Source organism: Pleurodeles waltl, chromosome 4_2, assembly GCF_031143425.1.
Source record: "Pleurodeles waltl isolate 20211129_DDA chromosome 4_2, aPleWal1.hap1.20221129, whole genome shotgun sequence".
Classification (NCBI taxonomy): domain Eukaryota; kingdom Metazoa; phylum Chordata; class Amphibia; order Caudata; family Salamandridae; genus Pleurodeles; species Pleurodeles waltl.
Genome location: NC_090443.1, coordinates 161,146,691 through 161,163,416, shown reverse-complemented (window position 1 = coordinate 161,163,416; position 16,726 = coordinate 161,146,691). Strand labels below are relative to the sequence as shown.

Sequence of the window (16,726 nt, the reverse complement as noted above, 5' to 3'; positions counted from 1 at the left end):
ATTTCTCCTTTGAAGTAGGCCTACTTCAAAGCAAAGTCTCTCTTTTATGTGAAATATTGCCTTGCCCAGGCCAGGCACCAGACACTCACCAAGGGGTTGGAGACTGCATTGTGTGAGGGCAGGCACAGCCCTTTCACTCCTCCTCTCCCTCCTATCACAGATGGCTCATCAGGAAATGCAGACTACACCCCAGCTCCCTTTGTGTCACTGTCTAGTGTGAGGTGCAACCAGCCCAACTGTCAAACTGACCCAGACAGGGAATCCACAAACAGGCAGAGTCACAGAAATGGTATAGGAAAGAAAATGCTCACTTTCTAAAAGTGTCATTTTAAACACACAATCTTAAAATCAACGTTATTAAAAGATGTGTTTTTAAATTGTGACCTCAGAGACCCCGAATGCCACATGTCCATCCGCTCCCAAAGGGAATCTACACTTTAATCAGATTTAAAGGCAGCCCCCATGTTAACCTATGAGAGGAACAGGCCTTGCAACAGTGAAAAACGAATTTAGCAATATTTCACTGTTCGGACATATAAAACACATTACTATGGGGGTCATTCTGACCTCGGCGGTAAAAGGCCCTTACCGCCGGTCAGAACTCCGCCATACTACCGCCGCGGCCGCGGTAAACCGCCACGGTCATTCTGACCACCAACTGTGAATCCGCCAAAAACCCGACATCCAAGGAAGGCCGCCTCATCAGCGGGCCGCGGAAAACTGGAGATGACCAAACCTCCACCGCCACGCCAACACAAACACGCCCATGCCATTCTGACCCACGAATCCACGTGGCAGTCTTTCAACCGCGGTATTCCATTGGCGGTACACACCGCCGCGGTCAAAATACACACACAGCTCCAAAACACAGCCACATTGGACAATTTGAAATACACACACCTGACACACATACAAACAACACTCCCACACATCCAATCAACTATAAAACACACACCCACATCACCCACAAACCCCTACGACCGAAGATCAGAGACGAAGGAGAGAGAGACACATCACAGAATAGAGAGCTACATCACACAGAGGCACACTACACCATCACACACACCACATAGAAGCACAAAGCACCACACACCAACACACTCTTCACCATATACACCACCCCACACCTCATCCACACCACCCCATGGCACCCCAAAGGCACCCACGCTTTTCGGACCAAGAACTCCGGGTCCTGGTGGAGGAAATCATAAGAGTTGAACCCCAGCTCTTCGGCTCACAGGTGCAGCACACCACTATAGCCAGGGAGGCGGAGCCATGGCAGCGGATCGTGGACAGGGTAAACGCGGTGGGACAGCATCCCAGAAATCGAGACGACATCCGCAAACGCTGGAACGACTTACGGGGAAAGGTGCGCTCGATGGTCTCGTGACACAACATCGCAGTGCAGAAGACTGGCGGGGGACCCCCACCCACTCCACCCGAATTCACAGCATGGGAGCAAGAGGTACTAAACATCCTGCATCCTGATGGCCTCGCTGGAGTACACGGAGGAATGGACTCTGGTAAGTACAATCTCAACTACTTCACCCCCCCCCCCCAGCATGCTAACCCCCACCACCACCCTCACCCCCAACCCCCCATCACACATCCTCCCTGAGAATGTCTCTCCAGCACAACCCACCCAACACCAACCCCTGCATGCCACCACAAACTATGGACACCCATCACCTAAGCATGACCACTGCACATACCCCCCCCCCAAACACCCCCACAACACCTCCCCCAAGGGAATGACAGCACTGGGGGACAAGGGCACCCATAAATCACACACAATAGCACACACAGAAACAATAACCATACTCTCTTACCCCATGCAGGACCCGAACGCCAACACACCGGCCAGGAGGGTCCAGAAATGTCCATCCCCCCCCGGAAGAGGCCCCCAGTGATGACAGCAGCTCTGTCGACCTGGAACCTGATGACCAGCCCGGACCATCGGGGACCTCTGGACAGTCGGTTGCCCACACACAGGCCACAGCAGACCCAACCCCCTCTGGGAACAACAGCACAGCTCCCACCCAGCGGGCCCATGCCTCTGTCTCTAGGACAGGTCAATCAGCGGTGTGTCTGCCACTACAGGGCACCCAGGCTAACCCACCACCCCAACAACAACAGGGACCTGGGGGCAGTGGTAGTGGGCACACCGTCCAGGGGACAGAGGCCGGGGGAAACAGGGCAACTCGGAGGGCTGCTGTGCGACAGGGGGGGGAGGAGAGGCCCAGGGAACCGACTCTCCAAGAGGCCCTCACCACCATCATGGCAGCCTACCACCACTCCCAAGAGACGATGGCGACGGTACTGGCCAGGTTCCAGGAGATCCAGGCACAGCAGGAGGAACGCTACATGGGGTTCACCAATCATCTCACCAACATCTCTACCGCTATGGGGAGCATAGTCCAGGCCCTCAACCGGATAGAAGACACGTTGCGGGACCATGTGGCACCACACAGGGCCCCTGTCACTAGCCCGGACCAGGAACAGCCTACCACCTCCGCCGGCGCTAGTGGACAGGAGGCCCCACCACAACGACCGGCCACCAGAACCCCACCTCCTGCTGAAGAACAACCACCCCGCAAGAGGAGCCTGAGATCCAAAAAAAAGACAGAGTAGGATGTCAAGACCCCCGCCAGCATGAGACACCCCCTGAAGTCATCCCACTGTCCCACATTGCCACCCTGTCCAACCTTGAACTGCCCCTGCTCTATCCTTCCACAGGCATATGGACAATGCACCTGTGAGACTGAGAACTGGACTCTGCCATGGACATTACTCCACCCCCACCCATCACCGTGTTAATATCATGTACCATTATCTAGCACCAAAAATAAATCACTCAATGCACTGAAATCATGCTGGAGTCAGGCTGTATTATTTACAAATGTATAACACATTACCGATCAATTATGTTCTGTTAACTTTGTGCTGAACACATACCGAGATCAATAAGCATTAGTCCATGGGCTAACCAAGCAGAAGTCACGCAGTGGGTCATACAGCACTGAAAAGGGAAGGGAAAATCAAACATCAGTTTTAAAGAACTGAGGGGTCATAGACAAAGTTGAGAAGTTGGAGGCTTTCAGGAAAATTAAAATGGCGTGTGTGATTCTTACCTGTGTGCTACTGAAAGTACTGTTGGATAACTCTGTCCCTGTTGTCTGTGTCGTCCTCTGAGTCTTCCTCCTCTTCACTCTCCACAGGCTCCACAGCTGCTTCAACACCACCATCTGGACCATCCTCCTGCAGGAAAGGCACCTGACGTCGCAATGCCAGATTGTGAAGCATACAGCAGGCCACGATGATCTGGCACACCTTCTTTGGTGAGTACATCAGGGATCCCCCTGTCATATGCAGGCACCTAAACCTGGCCTTCAGGAGGCCAAAGGTCCTTTCTATGATCCTCCTAGTTCGCCCATGGGCCTCATTGTACCGTTCCTCAGCCCTGGTCCGGGGATTCCTCACTGGGGTCAATAGCCAAGGCAGGTTGGGGTAACCAGAGTCACCTATTAGCCACACACGTTGTCTCTGTAGCTGTTCCATCACATAAGGGATGCTGCTATTACGCATCACATACGCGTCATGCACTGAACCAGGGAACATGGCATTCAAATGGGAGATGTACTGGTCAGCCAAACAGACCACCTGGACGTTCATAGAATGGTAACTTTTCCTGTTTCTGTACACCTGCTCATCGTCTTTTGGGGGGACTAAGGCTACATGGGTCCCATCAATGGCACCAATTATGTTGGGAATATGTCCAAGGGCATAAAAATCACCCTTCACAGTGGGCAAATCAACCTCCTCAGGGAATATAATGTAACTCCGCATGTGTTTCGTCAGGGCAGACAACACTCTAGACAAAACTTTTGAAAACATTGGCTGAGACATTCCAGATGACATGGCCACTGTTGTCTGGAATGAGCCACTTGCAAGAAAATGGAGGACTGACAGCACCTGCACCAGAGGGGGAATTCCTGTGGGTTGACGGATGGGGGACATCAGGGCTGGCTCCAGCTGGGCACACAGTTCATGGATAGTGGCACGGTCAAGTCGGTATCGTAGTATGATGTGGCGTTCTTCCATTGTCGACAGGTCCACCAGCGGTCGGTACACACGAGGATTCATCCTTCTCCTCGCAAGTCCCAGCGGACGGTGCCTAGGAAGGACAACATGGAGCACAGAGTCAAGCTAATCACTGGTACGTTCACCACAGCTTGCATAGCACACGGTTATCTATGTATTGAAAGGCGTGTATGTGTGGCAATGCAAGGCCTAGGCCTATGTGTCGCAGTAGAAATTATGCCATGTGGGCCCTTGAAATGGCGGCTGCCTGACCTGTGAAGTGGGACAATGGGATGTGAGGTCACTGCGCTGGCGGAGCACACCGTGGCGGTAGGCGGTCGAAGACCGCTATACGGAGCCGCATTGGATAACATTGAAGCCTATGGGTTTCAGGAGCCAATGACGATGTGCGCCGGCGGTCGCGGTACGCACCGCCGCGGTATGCACCGCCGCGGGCGTGACCGCCATTTTATATCTGCTTAATCACTCGAGACCTGATCATCCACAGGAGAGGACCTATACTGCAAGTGCTGCTGTGAACTCGGTCTGGAAGAGACAATGGCTGCTGCGACTGGGGAAAGGGCCCCTGCCTTCACGTCTGAAGAGTTGGAGAAGCTCGTTGATGGGGTCCTCCCCCAGTATGCGTTACTCTACGGTCCTCCAGACCAACAGGTGAGTACACCAGGTGCACATGGAATGGGCGATGCCTGTGTGGAGTGGGATGGATGTAAGTTGGTGGGGTGGGGGGCGAATGAGGAGTGCAACGCACGACAGATGAGAGCATGTGCTATATTGCAAGGTTGGGGAGGGGGGGCCAATCACATCTAACATGCAGTAAGTTGATAAATGTTTCCTTCCCACCCTGTACATGTCACATAGGTCAGCGCCCATCAGAAAGTCGAGATTTGGCGTGCCATCGCCAAGGAAGTCCGGGCCCTGGGGGTCCACGTCAGACGGGGCACCCACTGCCGCAAGAGGTGGGAGGACATCCGCCGCGGAACCAGGAATACCGCCGAGTCACTGCTGGGGATGGCCTCCCAACCTAGGAGGGGTGCCAGTCGTACCCTGACCCCCCTGATGTCCCGGATCCTGGCGGTGGCCTACCCTGATTTGGATGGGCGCTTGAGAGCATCACAGCAGACACAAGGGGGTGAGTATCAGCACATTCTGCTATCTTTCTGCGCAGTGGAGGCGTCTTGGTGGGGGAGGAGGGTTGTGGGTGACATTAGGCCAGGGCGCTTTCTGTAGTGTAGTCCTCTCCCTTAGGCATGGCCCCGTGTTCCCGGCCCCCACCTCTGTAGGGTGACAAGTACAGCTATTGATGGTCCAGCCTCACACATGTGCGCGTTTGTCGTCTCTTGACCTGTTGTCCGAGTCAGAAGTATTGAGTAGTGTACCCCGAATGCGCGGCTTAGTGCATGCGGCTCCTGTGTCTGTCCTCTCCGCCAACGGTGTTGACATTGCATGCACTCAACCAGGTCTTCTTTTTCTCCCCCCACCCTTCTTCTTCATCTTCTTGTGCATGTGTGCATTAGCATCATCAGGCGGAGGAGATTTGGCATCGGAGCACGAGGGAGCTGCAAGCCACAAGGCCCCGGTGGGCCCTGGAACAGACACGGAGGGCACCAGTGAGCCGGAGGGCGAGGGGAGCACCACAACGGGGACCGGTGGTGAGAGCAGCGACACAGACACGTCCTCGGATGGGTGCTCCCTAGCGGTGGCGGCAACATCCGTGCCCCCCGCCTCTACAGGTACAGCCGCCACCCAGCGCACCAGCCCCGCCCTCCCTGCAGCCCCACAGCCTACGCTCCGTGCCCGCTCGCCCAGGAAGGCGGGCGTCTCCTTCGCCCCAGGCACCTCAGCCCCTGCCCCTGTCACCCCTGCTGCCCTCAGTGCGGAGCTCATTGACCTTGTGAGGACGCTCATTGTTGGGCAGACTACCCTTTTGAATGCCATCCAGGGGGTAGAAAGGGAGGTGCATCGGAGCAATGCCTACCTGGAGGGCATTCATTCGGGTCAGGCTGCCCATCAACGATCGTTCACTGCTCTGGCCTCAGCACTGACGGCAGCCATTGTCCCTGTTTCCAGCCTCCCTCTTCTCACTGCCTCCACCCTGTCTATGTCTCCTGTTCCTCAGCCTATCCCATCCACACCATCTGACCAGCCTGCACACACCTCAACACCCAAGGGCAGCTCATCCAGACACAAGCACCACAGATCCCACAAACACTCACCCAAGCAACACCCAGATGCAGACATTCCAACAGTCACTACCACCCCTGTGTCCCCCTCCTCCTCGTCTCCCTCCTCCCTCCCTGTGACGTCTACACTCACACCTGCATGCACACCAACATCAGCCAGTGCTTCCATCACCACCACACCCTCCTGTACAGTCCGCACGCGTGCAGTCACCACCCCCACTGCCATTTACACGTCCCCTGTGTCCTCTCCCACTGTGTCTGTCACCACCTCTTCCAAGACACACAAACGCAGGCAGCCACCCACCCAACAGACATCCACCTCACGACAGCCTACAGCACTTGCACCTTCACCCAATGACAGCACACCTGACTCTCCTACAACCACATCCTCTTCCTCCACTCCCATCACCACTTCTCCTACCCTTTACCTTGGCCCTAAAAAACTTTTCCTGGCTAATCTTGACCTCTTTCCCTCCGATGACCTACCCCCTCCATCTGCAAAGAGTCCCAAGAGCACCACAGCCACCACCAGCCCAGCTTCGGGTGTCACTGTTGTGCATGGGTTCTGGAGTCCACCCTTTGCCAGCAGTGACACCTCCATCAGCAGCAAGGACACATCCAGCCCCCCCCCCCCGGCAAGAGGACCAGGAAACACAAGGGCCGCCGTGCGAGGACTGACACGGCTGCCCCCAAGGAGCAGAGTTTGCCCACTTCACCAGCCACAACATTTAGGGGAGGCAAGGGCCCGAGAGCCCCATCTAAGGAGCGTAAGGGCAGCAGGGCGGAGAAGTCAGCCAGCAGGAGCGCGGAGCAGGTGGGCCCCACATGCCACATCCCAGCTGTAAAGGAGGACACCAAAGGGCCCAGGACTCCGTCACCGAAGGGTTCAGAAACATCACGGTCGGAGGGTGACTGAGCAGAGAGTCCAGCCCAGGTCTGGCTCCCTTGAACCTACTGGATATGCACCGCTGAACAGGGCCCGCCGTGAAGATAGGCACCGCTGAACAGGGCCCGCCGTGCAGAAGAGCACCGCTGAACAGGGCCCCGCCGTGCAGAAGAGCACCGCTGAACAGGGCCCGCCGTGCAGAAGAGCACCGCTGAACAGGGCCCGCCGTGCAGAAGAGCACCGTTGAACAGGGCCCGCCGTGCAGAAGAGCACCGCTGAACAGGGCCCGCCGTGAAGATAGGCACCGCTGAACAGGGCCCGCCGTGAAGATAGGCACCGCTGAACAGGGCCCGCCGTGCAGAAGAGCACCGCTGAACAGGGCCCCGGCGTGAAGATAGGCACCGCTGAACAGGGCCTGCCGTGAAGATAGGCACCGCTGAACAGGGCCCCGCCGTGAAGATAGGCACCACTGAACAGGGCCCGCCGTGAAGATAGGCACCGCTGAACAGGGCCCGCCGTGAAGATAAGCACCGCTGAACAGGGCCCCGCCGTGAAGATAGGCACCGCTGAACAGGGCCCCGCCGTGAAGATAGGCACCGCTGAACAGGGCCCCGCCGTGCAGAAGACCACCGCTGAACAGGGCCCGCCGTGCAGAAGAGCACCGCTGAACAGGGCCCGCCGTGAAGATAGGCACCGCTGAACAGGGCCCCGCCGTGAAGATAGGCACTGCTGAACAGGGCCCCGCCGTGCAGAAGAGCACCGCTGAACAGGGCCCGCCGTGCAGAAGAGCACCGCTGAACAGGGCCCGCCGTGAAGATAGGCACCGCTGAACAGGGCCCCGCCATGAAGATAGGCACCGCTGAACAGGGCCCCGCCGTGCAGAAGAGCACCGCTGAACAGGGCCCGCCGTGCAGAAGAGCACCGCTGAACAGGGCCCGCCGTGAAGATAGGCACCGCTCCGCTGGGCCCCGCCGTCTCAAGCACCGCTCCGCTGGGCCCCGCCGTCTCAAGCACCGCTCCGCTGGGCCCTTCCTGTCAAGCACCGCTCCGCTGGGCCCTTCCTGTCAAGCACCGCTCCGCTGGGCCCCGCCGTCTCAAGCACCGCTCCGCTGGGCCCCGCCGTCTCAAGCACCGCTCCGCTGGGCCCCGCCGTCTCAAGCACCGCTCCGCTGGGCCCTTCCTGTCAAGCACCGCTCCGCTGGGCCCTTCCTGTCAAGCACCGCTCCGCTGGGCCCTTCCTGTCAAGCACTGTTTATGGTTCACTGTGCCCACCATGCCTCCTCCTTGACCAGTGGAGACTGTCATCCACCTGATGGACTGTGGCTTTGCACTCCCCAGGATGGCACAGTGGGCAACCCACCCACTGTAGAGACTTGAGAGACTGTGGCTTTGCACTCCCCAGGATGGCAGAGTGGGCAACCCACCCACTGTAGAGACTTGAGAGACTGTGGCTTTGCACTCCCCAGGATGGCACAGTGGGCAACCCACCCACTGTAGAGACTTGAGAGACTGTGGCTTTGCACTCCCCAGGATGGCAGAGTGGGCAACCCACCCACTGTAGAGACTTGAGAGACTGTGGCTTTGCACTCCCCAGGATGGCACAGTGGGCAAGCCACCCACTGTAGAGACTTGAGAGACTGTGGCTTTGCACTCCCCAGGATGGCACAGTGGGCATGGTGGCCCCTTTGTGGATCTGGCATCGTGGACTCATGTGGCTGTGGTGCCCCCCCCTTCCCTTCCCCCTGAGGTGCCTGTAGTTTTTTCATCAGATGCCCCTGCAGTGTTCTCTCCAAAGGACTCAGGTCTCCTGTGTGGGCTTTGCCCTTGTGTCGCTACACTGTAGCCCACGGACTGTTCTATTTAACTTTGATGTAGAGGACTAATTGCCTCGGTTCTCCATGGCAGTGTGTATAGTATTATTTTGTTATGGATATTTTGCATAGTTGACCGATACATATCAGAGTCTATTTTTTATATAAATTTTTCTTCACAATTTAATTATGTCTTTGCATTTTTCAGGGGGGTTTGGGTGGTGGCACTGTGCATTGTTGCTCTGCATTGGTGTGTACATAGTTTGGGGGGGTGGGGGTCGCATATGTGTGTGCCCGTAACCTTTCCTCCTCCCCCCTCCCGTGTGTCGTAGGTGCAGTACTCACCGTTGTCGTCTGCGCCGGCGTTCGTACTCGTGGTAGATGAGAAGGTAGACGAGAGCAGGTAGGATGTTTAATTCGGGTTCCATGCTGTCCTCCGTACTCGTGGAGTGTGTTTTGGTGAGCGTTTTCCCGTCCGTAGTCTGTTTCCGCCGTGTTTTTATCGGCGGGGCTCCCGCCCCGGAAAAGGTGGCGGATTGGTGAGTTGTAATACTGTGGGCGGTACATTGTCTGCCGCCTGCCTGTTGGCGGTGACCGCCGCGCTGTTTGTCTGTACCGCCGTGGCGGTCGGAGTGTTAATGTGGCGGGCTGTGTTGGCGGTTGCCGCCAGGGTCAGAATTCCATTTTTTGGACCGCCGGCCTGTTGGCGGGTTGGCCGCCGCTTTATCACCGACCGCCAGGGTTAGAATCACCCCCTATATGTCCTACCTTAACCATACACTGCACCCTGCCCTTGGGGCTCCCTAGGGCCTACCTTAGGGTTGTCTGACATGTAGGAAAAGGGACGGTTTAGGCCTGGCAAGTGGGTACACTTGCCAAGTCGAATTTACAGTTAAAACTGCACACACAGACACTACAGTGGCAGGTCTGAGACATGATTACAGAGCTACTTATGTGTGTGGCATAACCAGTGCTGCAGGCCCACTAGTAGCATTTGATTTACAGGCCCTGGGCACCTCTAGTGCACTGTACTAGGGACTTACTAATAAATCAAATATGCCAATCATGGATAAGCCAATCACATACACATTTTGTAAAGGAGCACTTGCACTTTACTGGCACCTACTGGTTAGCAGTGGTAAAGTGCCCAGAGTAACAAAAACAGCAAAACCAGAGTCCAGCATACATCAACAAACTGGGGAACAGAGGCAAAAAGTTAAGGGAGACTACGCCAAGGATGAAAAGTCTAAGACTAGGTATTAGAATGGGACCAACATTTTCCAAAGGTGTTCCAGAAATTATCATTTACTGAAGAAGTGGCACTCAGCAGAAAGTTAGGGAATTTATGTGATTCGGGGTTAATGTCATTGACAGCCAATCTCCCGGAGGTGAGAGGCAACAAGCTACACATCTGCATCACTAGAGAATACCTGTTCATCTAACATTGTACAGACCATGTTATGACCCAATGAGAACGGGGAGTGGATGGCATCCATTCAGGAGGAAGACTGTCTAAGCCAGCATTTACTGAGCCCAAGATGAGGAAACTGCTCAGGAGTGAGGAATGAAAAAGGACGTATACCATGAACTAAGTGCTGAAGTAGGTCTCCCAGCATCTCTGTAATCACATTGGGCACGCTGCACCAAACAGAAGCAAGAGATCATGAGCATTGCCTGTGGTCACCCTGAAATGAGGAACGATGCAGGAGTCAACCCAGGAAATATAGTGGATCTTTGTGAATTGCTATAATCTCATCTAGTGTGCAGTGACTGATAACAAGAAGCAAGAGAGTGTGACAGTTGTCACAATAACCCTTGATTGGTGGAATGCTGCAAGAGCTTCCCCGAGTCGTGGAGTGTGTGCCTGCGCCCCACCATGGACTGGCATGTTGGGCTGATAAAGTTGAATTTGACTGCATCTCACAGTCTCCGTTTGTTGTGCCTAAGGATTGGCGACTGGTTCTGACAGTACCTATGACCTCCAGCATTCCGGAATCAGCGACCTCACTGAGAACTCAATGGTGGGCTCTTCACCCTTCAGTCAGGGGGTTTATGCTGGGTCTGTTTGCACAGACTTTGCTCCCTGTTGCAACAATAGGCCAGCCACAACATCTAGACTTTCCTGTTGCCATCGGAAGACAGACGAGGACCGTCCATATACAGGACACTATAGTAAGCTCCTTGCGCTGGGATCCGCCACCATGAGAGCAACTAACCTCATCTGAGTAGAGTATAATCTGACATGAGAACCTAAAACTGAGACAGGGGCCTAATTGCTGAGTGATCTGAGATTGAGTGCACAAGAGACTGACCTGTGGTTCGCAGATTTAGAAATCTACTTACACTTTGACTGTTAGCCTGCATATGTTTTTTTGCCTTGCTAATTATGCTTGTGCCTATTTTTGATAAAGGTGCATAGAGTCTATGTGTTGCCTTCGTTTTCAGATACCTGTATGTTTTGGTGAAATTGCCCGCTGTGCATTTCATTCCTCTGTAATGACCTCTCATATGTAGGAGGCACCAGGTGTTGGGCAGTTGTAATAATCACACAGTCTATTTGTTACCCATTTACTAAATGAACTATAGCTTCCTGCCTCTTTTTAAAGGCTTAGAGGCAAATATTGGTTTTGGAAAACTGCCTCAGTTGAGGGTGTGACATTTCTTGCACATGGGGTTTGTAACGTCATTAAATGGTTGGCCAAAAGGTGGTTACACACAAAATTTTGTTTCGTGGTTCTCTAGGATTTATTTCGTGGAGGGAATCGCGGTAAATAAACAATGACCATGTATGCTGTCTCTGAATCATGCAGCCAGTGCTTAATTTGTAGAAGAAAAAATAATGATTATAAGTGGCAGGGCCTCGCCTGGGGAGCTGCTGCAGCTTGCACAACCCACAGCCCCTGCCAGCACTGCCAATAACAGTACCAACATAACTACTTAGCATCGCCCTGCTACTAGGGGGCAAGTTCAGATATTTCCATGCCTCCTAAGCTATAAGAATGGCTTGGACGGCAGGTATTAGCCATTATTTAAGTATGCTTATTTAATAAACAGCTATTGATGTGCTCATCTCTCATTTAAACAGAGAGCCACGCCAAGTGGCAGGCTGTTAAAACTGGCACTGTTGACAATTAAGTACCAAGCACCGGAAGCCACTGGCTCAAATTAAGCACTGTATGCACATGGGGTAGCATCCCTCAAGCAATGTAAAACAAAGTCTGTCAGAGGCCTGTGAGAAATCTTACCTTGTGCAATATTTGTGTAATATTGCTTCAGCGTCATCAGAATACCACTACAAACACACATACATTCTTGTTTCAACTTTTCCCCTTTTTGAAAAGCAATACAATTCAAGGTTGTAATAGAAAAAGAAAAACGATAATAACACACATCACCTCGTCAAAAAAAAGAATTGCTGGAGCAAAGCAGAATAAGAAGAAACAGGCACTCACAATGACCGAAAAAAAAATGGGGCTCCTTTGAGAACAACTTACCTCAGTGCTAGTCAACAGCCCAACAATCAATGACAAACAGATCAACACTTTAAGTAAGCTACCGGCACAACACATCCATATTCAGCTACATGCATGAAGCTACATCGCTTCAGGAGACCCTAATAAATGAATTTCAGTCGAGTATGGGGAGATGTCTGCCGGATTTCACCAGGAATTCTTAAATTAATTCAGACAAAAACGCAAACACACTCTCTCCATCTCAGTTTTAAAAGGAGTCAAAAATATTGGTGATTTTACAAAATATTGTTTTCCCTCTTTTAGTACCCCTACCAATCCTGATTCCTCTCTCTTTCCAAATGGAGGATATACGGATAGATAATCACTCTCTTTTGCTATGTTTGAGGAAGAAGTGTTTGGAGAACAACCACTTTTCTTCATGAAACCTCCGGTACACGGTCACGAAATGGGAACAGGAGCTGATTCACCAACAGCTCACTCCTGTGGCTGCACTCCATTTCCTGGCCACTTCTTATCATTCCAAAGAGCACGTGGCATCATGGCTGCTGCCTTCTCTAGGTACTGAGATTCATTGTCAATTCAGTGTAGCCCTACATCTCCATTCTGAAGTCACAACAGGACAGGTAACATGTGGAATAACAGTTCTATGTTACTTGTACAATACTCTACTGCCTATCGACTAGGTGTGTGCTATATAAATACCACTGAAATAAATATAGATACAACAACAGTGATGTGCGTTGGGGACCTTGAGCCAACATTTCATCTTGCATCCACCTCGCCTGTCACACCTACTTCCCCTTCCACTGCCTGCTCAATATAATGTCATCTGCTGAGGTTGATTCAAGTGCCTAGCATCCCTAAGCCCTCCTGTGCCTCCCATACCCTAGTTGAACCTAAGGCCTTTGCGTCTGTGCCTTTTCAGGGCTTGATGTCTGGAGGCAGACGCTGGTAAGGCAGCAGGAACTCCTAAGGGTCCTAACCTAATGCTGACCAAACAAAGGTGCTGGGCCGCTTACCAAGTTGTGGATATGAGTTTGGTTACCACCACACAAGTCCCAAGTGCGATTGGACATGGATTTCACCTCTCCTGTCATTACGGACTGCATCCATTTTCAAAAACAACTCCCCCTACCAAACCCAGTTGCTGTCACCTCTCCCCTATGTCTCCTCCCACTAAGGCCTTGCTTGTGCCTGCTTCCACTGTGTCATTGATTTTTCCTTACTGGAGGGATTTGCCAAATAAGACCAGGATGTCCAGGAAACTACAACATACATCACTCCCGGTTGTCAGGCTTCATTTTTTAGTTGTTTTCATACTGAAACATTTCGCACAGACTCCCTGACAAAAACGCTTTTTGGGCACACTCTCTTGCCTTGTTACCTCTGCCTTTTCCATACATATGTTTTTGTCCCAATATTTCTCTTGATGGTCCTTGTGAGTGTTGGTTGAGAATGCTTTTTGGTATTGGATGTAATTGTTAACATGGTGTGTGGAAGGATAAGAGTGCATTGTCTCATTTTCATGATACGTGCATGTACCTGCCCCGAGGACTGCTTTTTCGTACTCATTCAGGCCATGCAGCTGTTGGAGGCGAATGAGGCTGCTCTGTGGCGAAGAGTCTGACGCGCAGACGTGTCAGACACAAGGCAGCACTGCTGCCAGTTGTATCATGATGAAACGCCACCGCTCCTCTTGCCATTTCTTTTTGTTTTCCCCAACGTGCATCTCTTTCACCCTATTGATGTCTTCCTACCCCATGGCCAGTTTCTCTGCTCCTCTGAAGGTGTGAGGTGGCAGGCCAGTTTTACTATTATGCATGCCTCCCACTCGGTAAAGTCTCCCTTCGACAGAGTGATATGGGCTGCTCTTAGGATTCAGCGGGGGTGAGGCCCAGGCGCAAGAGAGCAAGGCTCTGTCAGTAGCTTTTATTTATGAGCGTTGGATTGTGATTGCTGGCTGGCATGTTCCATTCCCCCTCACCCCCCCCCCCCACCCACCCCCACTCTACCATTTGAAATATTGCAAGTATGGTTGGAGCAGCATACGCCTAAATGAAAAGAATATTATGAGCATACATTTTATAATTATTGAAAAGTTATAACACCACATATGCACATGTAATGTTACACTTGGACTTTTTATCAGGCCATTCTAAATACGTCTCTGACATCCATTAGTCAGACAGTAAAGGCAACAGTAATAAAACGGTTTGAAAAACATACTGCTGTGCAAAGTCATTGTTGGAAATGGGGTCTTTGGTTGACAGTCAGGTTACCCCCTGTTCAAGCAAGGACCCTCACTCTAGTCAGGGTGAAAGAGAATCACCCTCAGCTAACCCCTGCTTACCCCCTTGGTAGCTTGGCAGAGCAGTAGGCTTAACTTCAGAGCCCTAGGTGTAAAGTATTTGTACCAACACACACAGTAAATTAATGAAAACACTACAAAATGACACAACACCAGTTTAGAAAAATAGGAAATATTTATCTAAACAAAACAAGACCAAAACGACAAACATCCAACATACACAAGTCAAGTTATGAATTTTTAGAGATTAAACTCAAAAATAGCGATTAGAAACAAAAATGCTTCGATGAGATGTTAACACGGCGTTGTGACGGAGACGTTCCCAACAAGCCAACACCTGCAGCGCCGGACACGGAGTCGTGTAGACCCCCAAGTACAGTACCTTTGGTGAAGAGTGAAAACAAGCCGAAGCGCGAAGTCGGGGATCGCGGCGTCTGTGCGAAACGTTGAATCCGTGCACTTCGAGTGGCGTCGGTCACGACGTGGTGGGGCGACTTCCACAGAGTAGCGGACATCAGCGGGGTTGCAGCAGCGTCGGGCCTGCGAAGAGCGTCGCGTTCCAGCGAAGGTCACGACGTCAGGTGCAGGCGGCGTTACCGGATTCAGCAGCGGCGTCGGTCCGGAGTCGTCCGAAGTCAATTTCCTTGGATTTCCACCAGCTTTTCTTTCAAGAGCCCAGGGACTGGATCGGGCACCACTTGTCAGAGCAGGAGTCTCTCCAGAGACTCCAGGTGCGGGCAGAGAGAAGTCTTTGCTGTCCCTGAGACTTCAAACAACAGGAGGCAAACTCTAAATCAAGCCCTTGGAGATTTCTTCACAAGATGGAAGGCACACAAAGTCCAGTCTTTGCCCTCTTACTCTCGCAGAAGCAGCACTGCAGGAAAGCTCCACAAAGCACAGTCACAGGCAGGGCAGCACGTCTTCCTCAGCTATCAGCTCTTCTCCAGGCAGAGGTTCCTCTTGGTTCCAGAAGTGTTTATCTAAAGTCTGTAGATTTGGGTGCCCTTCTTATACCCATTTTAGTCTTTGAAGTCACCTTTCTTCAAAGGGGACTCACACCTACTTGTGAAATCCTGCCTTGCCCAGGCAAGGCCTCAGACACACACCAGGGGTTTGGAGCCGGCATTGTCAGAGGCAGGCACAGTCCTTTCAGATGAGAGTGACCACTCCACCCCTCCCTCCTAGCAGAGATGGCTAATCAGGAAATGCAGGTTACACCCCAGCCCCCTTTGTGTCACTGTTTCGTGCGAGGTGAAAAACAACCCAACTGTCAAACTGACCCAGACAGGGAATCCACAAACAAGGCAGAGTCACAGAATGGTTTAAGCAACAAAATGCTCACTTTCTAAAAGTGGTATTTTCAAACGCACAATCTTAAAATCAACTTTACTAAAAGATGTATTTTTAAATTGTGAGTTCAGGGACCCCAAACTCCACATGTCCATCTACTCTCTAGGGGAATCTACACTTTAATCATATTTAAAGGTAGCCCCCATGTTATCCTATGAGAGAGACAGGCCTTGCAACAGTGAAAAACAAAGTTGGCAGTATTTCACTGTCAGGACATATAAACCACATTACTATATGTCCTACCTTATCCATACACTGCACCCTGCCCTTGGGGCTACCTAGGGCCTACCTTAGGGGTGCCTTACATGTAAGAAAAGGGAAGGATTAGGCCTGGAAAGTGGGTACACTTGCCAAGTCGAATTTACAGTGTAAAAATACACACACAGACACTGCAGTGGCAAGTCTGAGACATGATTACAGGGTTACTTATGTGGGTGGCACAGCCAGTGCTGCAGGCCCACTGGTAACATTTGATTTACAGGCCCTAGGCACCTCTAGTGCACTTTACTAGGGACTTAACAGTGAAACAAATATGCCAATCATGGATAAACCAATTACATACAATTTACACAGAGAGCATATGCACTTTAGCACTGGTTAGCAGTGGTAAAGTGCTC

At 52.2% G+C, this 16,726-nt stretch overlaps 1 protein-coding gene across 2 annotated transcripts in view; it reads right to left on the bottom strand.

Moving 5' to 3' along the window:
* NCKAP1L (NCK associated protein 1 like) overlaps positions 1-16,726 on the bottom strand; it is a 1,641,522-nt gene that overhangs the window by 486,083 nt on the left and 1,138,713 nt on the right. The gene's annotated exons all lie outside the window — the stretch shown is intronic.